The following is a 14,390-nucleotide window of genomic DNA, read 5'->3' on the forward strand; positions in this document are numbered from 1 at the left end:
AGTGAGTTCTCACCAGATCCGATAGTTTTATAACGGGTTCTTCCGTCTGCTCTCTCTTTCTCTCGCTTGCCACCTTGTGAAGAGGTGCTTGCTTCCCATTCATCTTCCTCCATAATTGTAAGTTTCCTAAGGTGTTCTTAGCCATAAAGAATTGATTAAACCTCTTCCCTTTATAAATTTCCCAGTCTTGGGTACGTTTTATAGCACTGTAAAAACAGACCAATACAGCACTTTATTTAAAATTACCAAGTCTGTTTTCTTATAAGCAAGATAGGAACAGAAGTAGTACCTTTTTTGTAGGTTTTGTGATTATGAAATAACAATTTTTATGCAAATACTTACCATTCTTCAAGGCTCCTAGTAAGTGTATTATGAAATATTTACTGGGTTATTGAAGTGATTGTTCTACTAGGTGACTACTATGTAATTAAAAACAAAACTCCTTGTTAGACATTTCGTTTCCACCCTTTTGAAGTCTGTTTAGTCTGTTTCAACCCTTACCCTTCTTTTGAAAAAGAACAAATTTTTGCTTAATTGCTCTAAGTTTTGCTAGTTGTGCTACTTAGTTGTGAGAATTTCGGAAGGAACTATGGATTATATCCTCATTGCAATTTGAAGTGTCTGACGACAGAGTCTATAAAAGAAAAGGGAGTAGATGGAGAACATAAGTCACAGTGTTAAAAAGAAAGAACACTGAATATCTAATGGAGGTTTTGGTAAAGTCTAAATTGATTTTCTAGCATACATAAAGTTATTTAAAATGCCTGAAGCAACTGACATTAGTGAATGCCGTTATACGTTATACCATGTGTTAGTTGGCTAGGGCTGCCTTCTCATGTGTCCTAACTTGGTCTTGGTCTTTTCTCTGTGTGCATATGATCTTGGTGTCTCTTTTTATTTCTTTCTCTCTTTTTTTTTTTTTTTTTTTTGAGACGTAGTCTCGCTCTCTCCCAGGCTGGAGTGCAAGGGCGCGATCCCTGCTCACTGCAGGCTCCACCTGCCAGGTTCGTGCCATTCTCCTGCCTCAGCCTTCCGAGTAGCTGGGACTACAGGCGCCCACCACCACGCTCGGCTAATTTTTTGTATTTTTAGTAGATAGTAGAGACGGGGTTTCACCGTGTTAGCCAGGATGGTCTCCATCTCCTGACCTCGTGATCCGCCCGCCTCGGCCTCCCTAAGTGCTGGGATTACAGGCGTGAGCTACGGCGCGCGGCCTCTTTTTCTTATAAGGGCAAAAGTCCTGTTGAATTAGAGTGCAACCATTAGGACCTCGTTTAATCTTCATTCCTTCCTTAAAGGTCCTATCTCCAAATACAGTCACATTGAGACTCAGGGCTTCAACATGTGGATTGGAGGAGGAGACACAATTCAGTTCATAACTTTCTACCCTCTGGCTATCCAAATTCCATGACCTTTTTGCATTCAAAATGCATTCGCCCCTTCCCCAAATACTCAAAAGACTTAACTTATTCCAGCATCAACTAACTCCAAGTCCAGAGTCTCCCAAATATCATCTAAACTAGGTATGGTTGAGACTTAAAGTGTGATTTATCGTGAGGCAAAATTCTTCTTCAGCTGTGAACCTATGAAACTAGACAAGCTATGTGCTTCTAAAAGAAAATAATAGCACAGGCATAGGATGGACATTCCCATTGAAAAAGGGAGAAATGTTGAAAACAAGGTGGGGGTAACAGGTCTCAATCAAGCCCAGAACTAAGCAAGGCAAATTTTATTCGACCTTAATGCTTGAGAACAATAGACTGGATGGATGCTCTGGTCTCTAGGCCCACTGGGGTGACAGTCCCATCTATGTCATTAGCCCTAGGCAGTGCAATAGACCAACGCTTTGAAACTGAGGAGACAACCTTGGTACCTTGGCGTGTGTGCTCTTTGAGTTCTGGTTCCTTTTTGGTTAACAATTTTTTCCTCAATTCATCTCTATCCTTTCACATTTTACTTTAAGCCAAACTTGTCCAACCCACAGCCCATGGGCCACACACAGCCCAGGACAGCTTTGCATGTGGCCCAACACAAATTCATAAACTTTCTTAAAACATTATGAGACCTTTTTTGGCAATTTTTTTTTTTTTTAGCTCATCAGCTATTGTTAGTGTTAGTGTATTTTATGTGTAGAGCAACACAATTCTTCCATTGTGGCCCAGGGAAGCTGAAAGATTGGACACCCCTGCTTTAAACAGTACTGTGAGCCCAGGCTGTACCATAAACGCTTTGCTTAAAAATCACATCTGCTAAATATCCAAGGTAGGCACTAACAAGTTCTGTCTTCCACAAAACACTAGAACACAATTCTGCCAAGTTCTTTGTCATTTAATAACAAAGATTGCCTTCCAGTTTCCAAGAACGTGTTCTTCATCTTTATTCAAGACCTCCCCAGAATCACTTTTAGCATCTTTGTTCCTACCAACCATTCCTTCTAGGCAATCTAGGCTATTTCTAACACCTGCCTCAAAACACTTTGGGCCTCTTCCTATTCCCCAATTCCAAAGCCGCTTCCACATTTTTAGGTGTTTGTTATGCCAACACCTCACACTCTGTACCAAAATCTGTATTAGTCTGATAGGGCTGCCCTAACAAATATGACAGACAGTATGCCTTAAACAATAGAAATTTGTTTTTCACAGTATTAGAGACTTGAAGACCGAGATCAAGGTGCCAACAGAGCTGGTTCTGCTGAGGTCTCTTCTTGGCTTGCGGAAGACTGCCTTCTCACTGTGTTCTCACATGACCTTTCCCCTGTGTAAGTACCTTTTGGACTCACTTCCTTTTGTTACAAGGACACCAGCCCTATTGGATTAAGGTGCCATCCCAATGATGTCATTGGGATAGGGCCCTAATTGCCTTTTTAAAAGTCTTATCTTCGGCTGGGCGTGGTGGCTCGTGCCTGTAATCCCAGCACTTTGGGAGGCCGAGGCGGGCGGATCACGAGGTCAGGAGATTGAGACTATCCTGGCTAACACGGTGAAACCCTGTCTCTACTAAAAATATAAAAAAATTATCCCGGCATGGTGGTGGGCGCCTGTAGTCCCAGCTACTTGGGAGGCGGAGGCAGGAGAATGGCGTGAACTCGGGAGACGGAGCTTGCAGTGAGCTGGGATCGTGCCACTGCATTCCAGCCTGGGCGACAGAGTGAGACTTCATCTCAAAAAAAAAAAAGTCTTATCTTCAAATATGGTAACAATGAGAATTAGGACTAAAACATGGTGATTTGAAGGAGACAGCTATCAGTCCATAATATTCAGCAAGGATTTTGGAGTCATTTTGATATTTCCCTTGAGATGTCTGGTGATACTGGCCAGAAGGTGGCTGTAGAAAATTTGGATTACTTTGTGAGACAGAGAAGGATGATGCTATTATCCCCAAATTTGAGCCTAGTGTGTAGCATTCTTTAGCTACATCCTAAAAAAATTATCAAAGATAAATAACTATAAATAATGGTTAACTCTTCTGTTGTTAGATTTATTATACCAAGAAGTTAATATCATCCTCTGGTTACAGGATAAGCTTGGGAGGGAAATTGCAGAAGCCACTCTGGATTAATGTATCTAGACTCTGTATTAGTAAGGAAATTAGACCTCACCAGGACTTCATGAGTAATCTAGATTAAGCATTTTTCAGGAACTTCTAATGAGTTTGCAGGTTAAAAATAAATATCAAATTCATGGACACCCAACACTTAAGCAATTGGAGTATTTCACTTATGGGAGAAAGAGTGTGTGCAGATGAAAGTGAAATGGTTCAGGACTCTTGATCAGTTACATTGTCTAGGGCCAGATTTACCAGTGACTGTGTTGCTACCATAGGAAATAAATTTAAAAAGACTTGAAACTTCTAGTTAAAGACTCTTGTTCCCATAGATCATAAAAAGCATGTGAAGAGTATTTACCAGGGATAGGAGAAGAGGCTTTCAGACATGTTTATTTTGTGGTCCCGAATCTTGTTCTACTAAATTAGTTATGTAAGACATACCCACATTAACATTTTCTTTAAATAAAATTACACTGAACCTCCATCATTCTACATTAGCAGAAAATTCATCTTAATTATGACTGGGGCTCCCAAGGTCAGGCAAAGGAAGTTGGGATTCTTAAACACATCAGAGCACTTAGTGAGATCCTTCTGATCTTTGGTCCATAACAATTATTGGTAATATTTTCATTGATCCTTGAAGATAGGAGCCCTGCACCTTGGAGTTATGCCTGGTAATAGACATAGAGGCTCAGAGCCTGGTGTCTATGGCCTGGCATCCCAAGGTGCACCATTAAGCACTTCATCTCAGGTTCTACTAGCAGGCCTTGTCTATCACATTAGCACGATGAAACAAACAAACAGAATTCCTTAACTTTTCAAAATCAATGCTACTAAAGGCATTTGTCATGATGAAGTTTTTTTCTTTGTTCTTTGCAGCACAATCTTCTCAAAATAAGAAAACATAAAATCAGAGAAATCCTTTCAAAAATAGAACACTTAACGGTTAAGACAAAAAAATGGGGATGTATAAAGCAAGAAAAAAGTCTAAATTAATATCTCCATTCATTGTTCTTCTGTAATATGAACATGCTTCTAAAATGCCGTAAGGGTGATAGGCTTAAAAGATTGAGAACTGATAAAAGGTAGGTAAATATTTGGATGCTATAACATTAGGACTTGTTCATTGAATCACAGCATCAATAACTTATATTTTGATTCTGGAACATTTTAAATCTCTAGAAAGTCCACACAGTAAGTTGAATTTTGCCTCCCATTACAAGTCTAGCACATAAACTCTTTCCCTTCAAAAATGGATGATTTCTTTGCATGTATATTCAGTCTGGAGGGCACATTGTGGGAGTCTAAAAAATTTGGTGGATTACATTTTTGGTAATTATAATGCATCAAGTCAGTGGAGAAATTATTAGTAGCTTAGAAAAAAATTAATATTTTTAAAAACTTTATTGGTTAACCGAATGGTTAAGCGAATTTTGTATATCACATAAGGATCTCTTAGTCTAACTCAGTTTGAATTCCCATTAGGCAGTTTGCTGTATACAAGATAAAGAAATACACTTGATCTACAAAGTTTTTTGGTGAATAAGTTTATAGCACTGTGTCACACAACAGTACTGTTTCATAAATTCCTATATACACACTAGAAATTGGTGTGAAGGGCACTGAACAATTAGCATTTGTTTTCTCTAGGACTTCTGCAAATTTTCTAACACTACAGCTTCCCAGGGGAGAGAAGTTGGAGAATAATCAGAACAAGTCTGATGACACTGTGTTCAGAGGAATTACGAAAATAAAATAAAAAATAAGTTTAGCTCAATTACAAAATAAGATAAAATAATATAAAATAAAATTATTACATTGTTGGTTTGAAAGGGAACTAGGTCCCAAAAGTCAACATTGCAGTGCTCTTTTTGGATGTATGCCAGTGCTGTTATATTAAGAGAATGTTACAGTGAAACACAGTTTTTAAATATTTGAGATCCATTTCTTCCCTCAACTTCTAAAGAGGAAAAACCATTTTCCTGTTTAACCACTAACCTAAGTAAAACACCCTTTAGTAAACAGGCCAGTGATGGAACAGACCATGTATCAATATGAGAAGGGATGAAGGATTCAAAGGGGCAAAAAAGGATAAATTGTAAAACTGGAATGCATAGAGGAAGAGAGAGGAAAAGGAAGCTGAGTGAGTAAACAATTGTTAGGAAAAGTGGAACATATGGGGAAGAAAACATTAAAGACTTTCTTTTTTTTAAGGTGATACTTCATTGTTCATCTCCTGTCGGAAACCTACATTAAACTACTTCATTACTTTTCAAAGGTTTAACATTAAATTTATGCTTCTTTAAATGTCATGTAATGCTGAAACTGGCCTTGAGATGGCTTCTGTATATTTGGATTACAAGTGCATAAAATGAACTATGGATGAGCGGTTGCCAGGCAGAAGAGAGAATGAGAATAAAGTAGCTAAGAGGTGGCAGCAAGCATGAAGAGTGGCTGAGTTATTGTTTGTAAGTGGCGAGTTATCCTCTGCGGTAGAGCTTGCTCTGTTTTGAGTAGCTGTAGGTGTGGAAGCCTATGTCACTCTTCTCTCATCCATGGCTCTAGGTTCTATAGCTCTTTATGAATTTTTAAAGCCACAATGTTTGATTGTTTCACTTTTCTATATTTGAATGTGTTTCTTAATAATATATCCCTTCCTAAATTGTTCTATATTTCAGGAAAACCCTAGAGTTTCTTACAGTAAAAGATAGTAAGTTCATTTTGCATTGAAGAAGAATTTTTGCTTTTTCAGTCATTCTAGGATATAATATTTCATGGAATGTAATGGTGTAATATATAAGATGTAAAATTGTAGAAGATATTACAGAAGGTTTGGTCAAAATTAACCTTTAGTATTATGGATGTTAATTTTTTTCTATTAATTCTGTTTATTTTGCTGAATTGTAATGTTTCTCTGAGGAAAGGATTAGCTAGGCTGTTATGAAATACACTATGCTACTCACCTGTAGGATATTCACACTAGGTGGGACTCTAGAGATAAACTAGACAGTGGGGACACCTATCCTCATTTGCAAAGAAAGAGCAAATTCTGAATGGCCAGATCAAAATTTATTTTTTCTCGTAAGTTAAGAAAAAATATAAAATTTCTACATGATCTAAATTTTAGTTTCAGCACTCAATTAAAATAGCAGTTTTCTTTAAAGCTAATTTTTAATTTTCAAGTCATTTGTTCTTAGGACTAATGTTTTGTTTGCAAATAATTAAAGTGTAATTGAAATATGCAATACAACTGCAATGTTTTAGATAAGAACTGACATTTAATATCCAGTATTTTTTAAATATTAATTTATGAGTGAAAGAAAATGTTGAAATAACTCTTATATGTCTATTTGGCTAACAAGCAATGCCCTATTAATGAATGGTTAGACTTCCCTGGGCCAGTCTCAAATTAATTGATTACCAATTAAAATAAATATTAAAGCTAATATCAGACAGTTAAGTTCAAAAAGTGCTTCAGAAAACTTATGATATATCCATTTTTTCTCCATGTTTATTAGTAGAATTCTGCTTTCTGTTCCTGTAACTTCATCCCTTTATTTCTGTTATATTGTCCCCAGTAGATTCATTTATAGCTGAGTATTTCCCCAACCCTCCAATTGCACTCCCATGAAAACACCAACATTTCTTTTTTGTTGTTTTTTTGTTTGTTTGTTTGTTTGATTTTGTTTTTTGAGGCGGAGTCTCGTTCTGTCACCCAGGCTGGAGTGCAGTGGCATCATCTCAGCCCACCTCAACCTCCGCCTCCTGGACTCAAGCGATTCTCCTGCCTCAGCCTCCCAAGTAGCTGGAATTACAGGCTCCCGCCAAAATGCCCAGCTAATTTTTTTTTTAATTTTTATTAGAAACAGGGTTTCACCATGTTGGCCAGGCTGGCTTTGAATTCCTGACCTCAAGTGATTCACACCTCGGCCTCCCAAAGTGTTGGAGTTAGAGGCGTGAGCCATGCACCTGGCCCACCAACCTTTCTTTATGCCCAATCTCTTCATGAAATGCATTGCTTCTGGCTCTAATGAAAATGTGAAAGTTCTTTAAAGAGACTGGCTGTTCCTGTTGCAGCCTTCTAGAATTGAAGGCACTCATTCATTATGCTGCATATACCATCTTAGCTGCAGCAGTTATATTCGACATAACTACTGGGATGTGTCCAAACCAAAATCTTACTGAGGATGAGAGGAGACACGGGCAAGAAAAAATGATGAGATGCAAAGGGGACAAATGGGCAGTTGGACAGAGACAGTTGAATTGGTATAACTATGAGAGAGAGAAACAGAGAGAGACAGCATACTTTGTTTTACATAATTTTCAAATAATTGCAGTGGCCTAGAAAGAAACCTCAATGCACTGATGATGAAACAGAAATTGACTGATGAGTTAGGAATTGAGGACCAAAGACAGAAAACTTCTTATGGTCTTGATGTAAGCAAAACATTTCTATGCCGGAGAAAAACAAAACACCTTTTAGGGAAATGTAGTACATATGGAATGTCTTTTAGTGATACTTCCTTTCACTAACACACTTACACTTCAATTCTACTTCAATTCTTCAATTCAATCTAATTCTCCTGTTCTATAAAATTGTATGTGTGGCAAGAAAAAGAATTATGTGACATGGATGCCAAACTAGGGAAGATAATAAGAAGGCAAATTGATTTCTAATAAATTAATGGGTTTGTACATCATTAATTAATGGAAAATTTTATAATGTGTCTTTGGAGATCTAAGAGAATATTATTACACATAGGACATATGGGACATGCAGTTTTTAACTTCTTTTGCTGAAAGTTAATGGAAATAAAACTAACACAAATCATGGAGTTTGCCCCTGTGAAATTATTCCTTATGTGTGGACTGGCACAAGTTTAAGTAGGAGACTACATGCATCTCATATAAATCTTCATTTGGATTCCATGTAAACAACTGAGGATGTTATTATGTAAAAGGATCTTACGTAAAAGCAACACGTGTGTAAAATCAATATTTTATTCCCAATTCTAATAATTGTTGATTTATGGATTATTATTAAAATAAGATACATTTAGAATCAGTTCTTTTAGAGTTGCCAAGATTATATTTATCTTTTTCCTACAATATGTCAATATTGGAATCTGACACACAGAAAGATAGTATACTGCAATAAAAAAGAAGCAAACATATTAAATTGGAATTAACTTTAAGAAGCTCTGACAGATGCAAAGTGCTTCACACACATTTTTCTGTGATGTTTAACATATGTTGTCAATTAAAAATTGCTTAAGAAATATTTAACAAGACAAATCTATCACATTCAAAGGCTGAGAAAATAGTTTTTGCATATATGTGTCTTATTTTACTTTTGAATATTTATGTTAAAAAATCAAAGTTCATTTGCTCAAGTTATGCCTTAAGTATCTTTTTGAAAGATGTATTTTTCTGATATTGTTTTTCAAAGGTGGTACACACATTTCCATTGTTAACATTTTGTGACTGACTGTACATAAAATATTTAACATAATGAATGGAGGAGGCATTTATCTCCATTTTACTTATTTTTTAACTTTGTTGATGACACATGGCTATTTTAATTTTAGAGCTTAATTATTTCTAGAGAGTGAAGACTGCACATTAGAAAAAGAGTATTGAGATATACACACATAGATATGTGTGTATTATATTTTATATTGCAAGAATGGGGGTCAATAGTTGCCAATATAGAAAGAATCAAAACCACTAATTTAGATGATGAGAAATATGTTAACTGAAACCCACAAAGTTTACAAAACAACCTTTACAACCCAACTGATCCCACAGCATAATCATTGTCATATTTTGCAATATCAATTGTTAGGTGATAATTTAGTAGTAGGGAGATAGCAACACCTCCAGCAGTGTCTATGATAGTATGAGTGGATAGTCTAGTTTAGTCCCAGATTGAAAGAGGTCGTGATAACCATGTTAATTAGATTAGGCCTCAGGCAATTTTACAGTACTGTTCATTGTAAGACCCAATAGATATAGCTGTGATCTAACATGGAATGATAAAGACCGACAAGCAAACACATTAATTATGAGGCAAAATAAACCAGATATGTTTTCCAAATTTCTGCAGCTCTTTCAGGAGGCAGATTTCTGGTGCTGAAAAACCAGATGAGGTATTGGGTCAGTAAGTACTTTGGTGCACATACATTAGTTTAGTGATGAATAGGTTTATTTCTTCATTCATTCATTTGTTCATCCAATTGGAGTGTTGGCTTTCCATAGGCATGCAAGTGCTTGTGCTGGGTATTGTGGATACACTAAAAAGTGCCTTTGCCCATGTATCTGTCAATCAGCAGGCCCATCATTTCTATGCTATGTCAAAAATATGTCCAACAACATGACATAACTGAGGAGATTTCCCCAGAAAATACTGCAGCAGTTCTTACGAAGCAGACAAGCTTTCCTATCTGTGTATAAACAGAGGCTAGTATTGACATTTTACTATAAGGAAGTCACATAGAGGTATCGATTAGTGTCAGTGAACAGACAGTCAAAGCAAATACAAATCACTGGTGCTCACTCTTGAAATTGCCTATATTTTAGTACTATTCATTTTGTAACCCTAAAAGAACATAAAAAAGAAATAAAGGAAAAGAGAGGGAGGTAGGAGGGAAGTTATTTTGATATGTCTAGCAGACAAATCATTTTGACTATTTTGTCATTCTTTCTACATATTTAAAATATCACTCGAGGATCTTGGGTAAGTTTTATATTTATTATAAATCCTGTTTTCTCCTGGTTATAATTAATATTTTTTGAATTCCAGGTAAAACTTTTGTTAATTAACTGTTAATATTTTAATTTTAACCTAGTTTTTCTAATAATAAATGTTCCTGAGCTTCCTCCTAATCTCCTTTATTCCTCACTTAATTTGCAAATTGACAATTTTCAAGAGTACCATTTAACTAAAAAAAGGGTAAAAATGTTTATAGATTTATATATTTATAACTTCCTTTCTGTATTATTTCCTTATCTTTATCATGCAGTTTCTTTTTGAAAGATGAACATATTATGGCTTTGGAAAAGTAAGATTCTCTCTTTAGCTAGAGGCTGGAAAATAATAACTTTATAACGGTTCTCTCCTTTCACCTTGCTACTAAAATAGCTTTTGTTTTCAGATCAAATGTAATCTCAGGTTTCATGTATGTGTTCATTCGTATCCTTATTTCAGTGAAATTGCTAAGAAGTCTGTAAATAATTATTTCTTGCAATTTCCATCCTCCTCTTTGAGATTGCAATACACATATCTTGATATTAAAAGTTATGTTTGAGTTGCTGTAGAGGTACATGGAGAGTCATTAAATGCCAAAGACCAATTATTATACCTAATTCCACTAGATATGAGAAAATGAGTTTAATGACTGGTCACAGAAATCATCTGCAATACATGTGTGCATGTCTGTGTGTGTGTGTGTGTGTGTGTGTGTTCATGTGTGTGTGTGTCCTAACACCTACAGAAATACTTTTCTAAGTGTCTTTCTCACCAGTTTTATTATGAGCTTAGTTCTGTACCCAAATCAGGCAGCAGAAAATGTCTTCAGAAACAAAACTGCTAATGCAATGCTTCGAACTTTCATTATTTCATTGAAAAATCTAAAACCTATTTTTTCACCTGCCAGTCTAGATGTCTCACAGAAAGTGAGAGTTTATAGCAGCAGAGAAGTGGTTGAGCGGGCAATGACAGCTGAGGTTGAAGTAAATAGATTTCCCATACAAGATCTGGAGCTGTCAACGCTGTCAGTCTACATTCTCATGATAAGCTCACCATTTTAAACCTTTGGCAAGATTTTTCCTAGCCTTCTCCCCACTTTGTTTAATCTCATGGTGCCTCATACATCTCACTCTGGTGGCAGCAGTATGTAATAAGTTCAATGACTGTTTCTACTCTGAAAATATTGGAGATATTGCTGTCCTACCTATCATAGAAATGCAAGTGATTCTCCACTCCAAGGGATAATACATGGAGACAAGACTCCCTCAGGGTCCAATACTTATCCCACTTTGGTGTTAACTATAATGTTTAAAATGTAGAAAGAGTTTAAAAAATATATGCCCTTCAGTGCTGCTAGTATATGGGTAAATTTTTTGTAACATTGTATTTATTTTAATTCTGCTCATGGCAGTGAAATCAGTTTTAAAGACACTCTCTTTCCAGCTTACTCTCTCTAGTTCTAGACACCTAAGATTACCCTGGTCTTTTTAGAAAACACAATCCCTTGATTCCACCGCCTTTGCATTATGCCTCATTCCTGTCAGGTTCTCATTTTCTTTCGTATCAAATTAGATGACATAATTTGTTAATATAGTCACTTCTTTGATGACATAAAATATTCTTTCATCACTCTCATTTTACTGCTTGCCCCTGCATTCAACCAAGTATCTGAATATAGCTAAACAAAACACACACACTTCACAGTTTTTGGCCAGGAAGTTCAAATATGCCTTTTCTTCTCCTTGTCAGTCATACCTTATTTTTTCTGCCGTTATTTACTCTCTAATTCTCAAACACTGAGCATTTCTTCTTCCAAACATCATAGAAGTTGTTGACTTTAATTTTTAATTCACTGAAAAAGTAGAAAGTAGCAGAAGATGTTTCCATTGCTTTTACTACGCAGATCTCTCTACAGTGTTGTAATAGTGGCCACCTAACCTGACTGCACTGTAATTTAATTGTCTAAACTATCTCAGCTATGTCATTCTCTTGCATATTGTATCCCATATCTTGTAACTTAAGAAAGGGCATTTTTTTTCTGAAAGCGCTCCTCTTTCTTTTTCATCAGAGCTTTTCTCTTTATTGCAGATTCCCTTTACCTTAATATATTTCACTCAAAATGTCCTAATATATTTCACTCAAAAACAAAAAAAAAATGCAAAAGAAAACAAAATCCCTTGACTCTATAAAATAACTTTTTGTCTTTCTTCTTTAAGAAAATACCTCAAACGGCTTCAACTTAGCCAATGGTCCCATTTTCTCCCTTTTTTATTCTCTTTCCAACTCACTTTCACACCATCACTTGAGAACATCACCAATGACTTTCATATCTTTAAGCCTGACTTTGACTTTGAACAAAATTTGAAAGAAATAATCTTTTCTTTTTCTTTTTTTTGCATTTGAGGAAATATTTCAGAATTATTTCTCTTTAGAGCTTGTGTTGTGCGTATATGTAATACATTTTATTAATAATTACCATCTAATGAACATGATGACCTTATTTAAAAACAAAAACACTAAAAAAGAAAAAATTTTAAACAATCAGAAATACTAGAATAGTGGCTTGTTACTCAGTGTTATTAAGGGACTACAACATGGTGCTTGTATTAAAAATGTAATTCTCCTTCTTAGAAAAATGTATTAAATATTTACCATCTAATGAAGTTGCTTTGCATTCTCTTAATAATCTTTTCATAATAGAGTTACAAATTCTTCTGGTATTCCTCTGAACTCACAGTACTTTTCAGTTCTCTTGATTGTCTGTCAAAGGATCCAGACCATTTTGTGCATTGCTGTGTCTAACTCAGAATATTATAGGACATGCAATAGGTACTCATTAAGTATTAGTAGAATGACTGTCTTAAAACATTATTAGTTTTCTATATCCTATTTTCATAAGTAATATTTGCCAGCTTTTAAATATTAGCTTAAAATATAAGAAAATATCCTAGAAACAATTTAGTTTAAATTAATTCATTTAATCTAAATGAAATAAATCTTTTAGTTTAAAATATAAGGTTATGTATACACATACACATACATACGTTTTACACACACATACACACATATATCTTTATATATAAAGAAAAAGAGAAAGAGAGAATGAGTAGATTCAGAATAAATTCTTCAAGCCTTTTCTTCACACAGTAATCTCTTCCATTTTTTCTGCCTGTTTTTCTCCTACTGGTAATGTTCTATTCTGGTACTCAGATGTGATTCTCTTTCTCCCTCCTTGTATAATGTTCGTGTCTTTCTCTCCATTATTCATTCATTCTTCTTCCTTATCACACAAATATCTACAGATTTAAAACTTACTTTCATTTCACAAGATTTCTTGTTTCTTTCTGCAAGAATAAATACCAAATTTTTATCAGATGTTTTCCAGCATCGAGAAGCTTATATTGTTTGTTTTCTTTATACATTAATGTTATCTATTTTATTAAAAGCTTTTCAGATATTAAATATATTTTATTTGGAGTTGTTGGGGCATAGACATTGATTTATGGTGAATTTTATTCATAACTCATTGAATTACAGCCTTGAACATTTTTTTATGATTTTAAGATTTTATTATCAATGTTAATAATGAATGTTATTCTGTTCCTCTTTTATTCCTATTGTGTATTTTGTTGTAATATGTAAAATGTATTGATTGTTTAAAATTTCAAGTTATTGGCCGGACACAATGTCTTACGCCTGTAATCCCAGCACTTTAGGAGGCCAAGGCGGGTGGATCGTGAGGTCAGGAGATCCAGACCATCCTGGCCAACATGGTGAAACCCCGTCTTTACTAAAAATACAAAAATTAGTCGTGCATGGTGGCATGCACCTGTAGTCCCAGCTACTCAGGAAGCTGAAGCAGGAGAATTGCTTGAACCTGGGAGGCAGAGGCTGCTGTGAGCCAAGATCGTGCTACTGCACTCCAGCCTGGGTGACACAGCAAGGCTCTGTCTCAAAAAAAAAAAAAAAATCAAGTTATTTTGAAGGGTTTATATTACAATGTATTTATTCTTGGAAAATTTTCATGACTTCAATAACAAAAATTCTGTTGAGAATCTCCTAATAGATAAACAACGTTTTATTTATTTTTATTTTT

The sequence above is a fragment of the Pongo pygmaeus genome, chromosome 14 (assembly GCF_028885625.2).
Source record: "Pongo pygmaeus isolate AG05252 chromosome 14, NHGRI_mPonPyg2-v2.0_pri, whole genome shotgun sequence".
Taxonomy (NCBI): Eukaryota; Metazoa; Chordata; class Mammalia; order Primates; family Hominidae; genus Pongo; species Pongo pygmaeus.